Source organism: Sinocyclocheilus rhinocerous, unplaced genomic scaffold, assembly GCF_001515625.1.
Source record: "Sinocyclocheilus rhinocerous isolate Xijiao unplaced genomic scaffold, SAMN03320098_v1.1 scaffold4219, whole genome shotgun sequence".
NCBI classification, from domain to species: domain Eukaryota; kingdom Metazoa; phylum Chordata; class Actinopteri; order Cypriniformes; family Cyprinidae; genus Sinocyclocheilus; species Sinocyclocheilus rhinocerous.
Window position 1 is genome coordinate 235,747 of NW_015644620.1, and position 4,827 is coordinate 240,573.

Genomic DNA, 4,827 nt, shown 5'->3' on the forward strand with positions numbered 1-4,827 from the left:
AGACGATGAAAATGCCTTAATATCCCCAGCGTCTTTGTACTTTGTGTTTCTTTGACAAATATTATTCTTTCACAGACTGTTTTCTTCCCTTTTGGTGTTTTGCCAGTAAAAGTCAGTAAATCTGTTTTCAATACCTGGCATACAGCATTCTTATTATTATTTATGACTATAATACCTGCTTCTTCATCAAAACACGCACATTTATGCACACACACACACACACAAAGTCTCCATAAAATGTGTGAAATTCCTGGCGATGCAGATGAATGAAATGTGGTTTATTGTTCGCGGTCACGTCACAGTTCAGCAGACAATGAACAAGAGAAACAGACAGACCTGCAGGCAAAGGGCGGGATGAAGAGGCCCACAGGAATACGATAACATTTCCATGTTCTTGCCGAGATAAAAATGGAGCGTACTATCAGTTCCTGTTTGACAGGAAGTGCTCTGGGGATGTGTTTAGCTTGGAGGGAAAATGAAGGCCTGACTCTGAAAGAAGTCGGTGACCTATTGTGTCACCTGTTATCTCATCAAAGACAAACACTGCTGCTGAGGAACAAACACACGATTGGAAGCAACATCGCTAACTTTCATTACTTTCATTAGGTCATTACAAAACAGTACTGCATTGTAATATAATACTTAACAGATCATTAATGTACATGCTATAGTCACCATTTTTACTGTTCAAATACAAAATATGAATTTTGTATATTTATTTATTGCTTCTGTATTGTTTATATTATATTACATTCATTACATTTTAGTGATGTTTTCTGTTTTGTTATTGCACTCAGTTATTATTATGGTCTATTATTGGTGTCATTTATGTGTTAGATGTTAAGCATTGTATTCTTCAACTTTGGGATGTTTTTGACATTAAATAAAAGTTTAAACCAACCATTTTGTTGAAGTAAAATGAAGCGTTAGATACAATCTATTTTTAAGTATCTATTTATTTTATAGTTTATGAGTCATTCTACAAGAAGTGTTGCAAAGTCAGGTTTGTATTGGGTTGAAATGTTTAATTTTTCTTTTCAAATTTTTTTGTAAATTTGTATTGTATTGCATCTTAAATGCATAAATGTAATGTGGGTACACTAGAATCTTTGTATGTTTTCTTCACAATTTCAGCAAATTTTGAACAATGCCCCAAAATTGGTCACTACTGAAACAAACCAGAAAATGTACAATACATAGAAAACAAATACATATCTTAATGCATGTTGATTCAGCATGAAATAATGAATTTTACTACACTGTTTGGAACCTGTATTAGCTATTAGAATGTTTCAAAACTATTTTCTATTCTATGTTATGTTTCAATGTATACAGCCAGTGTGAAAATGTGTATCTTTATTGTTAAATGTAAGATTTTGAAGAAACATTTTTTTTATAGAGTGACAATGTGCCCCATCCTGGTGACCATGTAAAAAAAAGTAATCAAGGTATTATTTCTGTTTTGTTTTTTTAAGAAAAGAAAGTGTTTCAGTTGTGACATTAACGTTTCGGTAGTGACTGTGATGACCCGTTTCCACAGCTATCAACATCATAAATATTAAGTTTTTAATATTTTCATTTAAAAAAATCATTCACATTTATGACGCTATACTTTGTGTTATATTACCCTAGTAATATATTACAAAAAATATTTTTTTAAATTAACGCTGCTGCAAGGGTTCTAATACGACAGCTGAGGGAGTGATGGCAAATTTCACATCTTTCTTTCTGACTGTTGTAATCATTTTCTCAATTTTTTTCCCCTCTTTTGGAAGGTCGTGGAAATGCTGTCACAGAATATTTATTTTGGTACAAAAATTATATCTGCTGTCATCTCCCATTCACCCCTATAGACGTTTACCCAACTATGACGCACTTCTGAGAACCCTGGAAATGTGAAAAGGGCCCATCACAATTTCAGCAACTATAACTTGATTTCACTAAAAAGAGGAGACTACAGTTTAAAATATGAAATGTTATGATTTTTTTATACATAAGAATAAAACAACTGAATGTCACTGCTGAAATATGTCAATATTGAAACAGCCATGGATCGTTCGGTATTGACAAAAAGTGTTTCGGTATTGACTATTTCGGGTTTGACAATTCAATCTTAATTTGCGAGGACAGAAAAAGCAGGCATCAATGATATAGACAGAATAAAGTTTTTTTTCAAATATTACATCTTGTTTTTATAAGCGTAACAACAAGTTCAGTAATACCACATTCCCCCAGGGTTAGACTGGGGACACATGCCATTCAATAGAAGTGAACAAGTTTTTAATATTTTCATTAAAAAAAATCATTCACATTTATGACGCTATACTTTGTGTTATATTACCCTAGTAATATATTACAAAAATTTTTTTTTTTAATTAACGCTGCTGCAAGGGTTCTAATACGACAGCTGAGGGAGTGATGGCAAATTTCACATCTTTCTTTCTGACTGTTGTAATCATTTTCTCTATTTTTTCCCCCTCTTTTGGAAAGTCGTGGAAATGCTGTCACAGAATATTTATTTTGGTACAAAAATTATATCTGCTGTCATCTCCCATTCACCCCTATAGACGTTTACCCAACTATGACGCACTTCTGAGAACCCTGGAAATGTGAAAAGGGCCCATCACAATTTCAGCAACTATAACTTGATTTCACTAAAAAGAGGAGACTACAGTTTAAAATATGAAATGTTATGATTTTTTTATACATAAGAATAAAACAACTGAATGTCACTGCTGAAATATGTCAATATTGAAACAGCCATGGATCGTTCGGTATTGACAAAAAGTGTTTCGGTATTGACTATTTCGGGTTTGACAATTCAATCTTAATTTGCGAGGACAGAAAAAGCAGGCATCAATGATATAGACAGAATAAAGTTTTTTTTCAAATATTACATCTTGTTTTTATAAGCGTAACAACAAGTTCAGTAATACCACATTCCCCCAGGGTTAGACTGGGGACACATGCCATTCAATAGAAGTGAACATATAAACCACTATATTTAAATATTTGTAAAGTTATTACATAAATTCTTTATATTGCCTCTTAAAGTAATGAACTTGATTTTATAAATAAATATGTGTCAGTCCATATATGTCTTATTTTAAAAAACATATATATGGGGGGACTGCATTTTTCAGCAGGCCTATGCATTTAAAGTGCTCCTATGGGGTGTATGTCGAAAGTCACTTGACCAAATGGGAAAACAGGTCTCATCGCATACCGCTTATGATATTTAGTCGACTAAAACTAGACTAAAACTAAAAACAATTAAGATGACTAAAACTAAATGGCATTTTAGTCAAAAGTGTAGACTTTTTATTAGACTTTTTATTATTCCTTTTAAAAATTTACATTAAAATGCACTTCTACATTAAGCCTACCTTAGACCTTTACTTTACTCTTCTTCATTGATCCCGTAGGGCAGCACATGTTGAGCTCATTCTGACAGCGTGACTCAGCATGTCATTCTTTATGCCTCACCAGCACCACTGGAACGGAAGAAACATGACTCAATTATTTTACCGTGAGTAAAACTGCCCTCAGTAATGGATTAAATAACGCTCTTACTACTTTTTCCTCCCGACCCACTCCAACATAGGCACAGAAAAGTGAGATTTGGTGCTGTTTCAACAGTGACTACATCGGTTAAATCCGGGGGCACAGTCGCTCCGAGTAACACATTTAAAAAGCAGACGGTGATTTTATGTCTTACACACTTCCATTGGCTGTTAACTTTTAAACTGTTGCCATAACACTACTGTTATTGTTATTGTTACATTTTTTTTTATGACATTTGTTTTATTGATGAAATTGATTGAAATTGATGTTCCAATGTAATTTAATTACAATGTTACACTGTTACATTATAAAATTAAATATAATTAAATGTGTTTTATCAGAAATGTCTCTATTTCACTTTGCAGTTTGACTGGCCCATTTTTGCTGATCAGCCGGCCCATTTTACTTGAACACTGCTATCTCAAAAAATGTGGGGCAGCTAATGTTTCAAAACCTGTAGGGCCTGAACAATTATATTTTATTACATCAATTCAACACAAAAATATTAAAAAACAGTCCTTATTAATCATAAGAACACAGTTAAATGTCATACATGGGTTTTTTGTTAGTGTCCCCAAGCGATTAACCAAAAAGTGGCCCAATTTACCTGATATAACCCTAACAACTACAATACAATCGAATTTAAATTGAATTATTATTATTATACGGCTTTGTTATTAAAAGTTTTTGATATGGTAAAACTTTTATTATTTAAAAAAAACAAACATTCAGGTCCGATGTCGTGTAAAATCCTCTCCAAAAAGATGAGCGGGGCAAAAACGAAGCTCGCTCACCAGTCACCGAGGCTGTTACTGGTGAGTGGTTTTGAGTTTGACAGGCAGTGAGCTCTCTCTGGAGGTTCAGTGGTGTCATTACACCTCCTCAAGGCTACTGAAGACAAACCTGTCACTGTGTAACTTAATTTTAAGCTGATTTCATTTTAAACTTAGTAAGTGTAATTTAAAGTTGTTGTTTTTTTTTTTCAAGATATGCTTGTTGGTTATGACCACATGTCTTTGTCAGTTATGTCAATAAGCACCTCTGTTTCTAGGTCATTTTTCCCCATGTTTTGCAAAAATAGGCCAGATGGGAGCCAGGCCGTCACAATCTGACCAGTCACTGCTATATTTCTGCAATGTCCATCCCTGAGATCATGTTTGCAGGGTCATCATAGATTATATAGCATTATAAAACTGTTACTGCACCACTATGCATGTTGCATGGAAGTATTACTGCGCCAAAAAAAAAAAATACATATATATA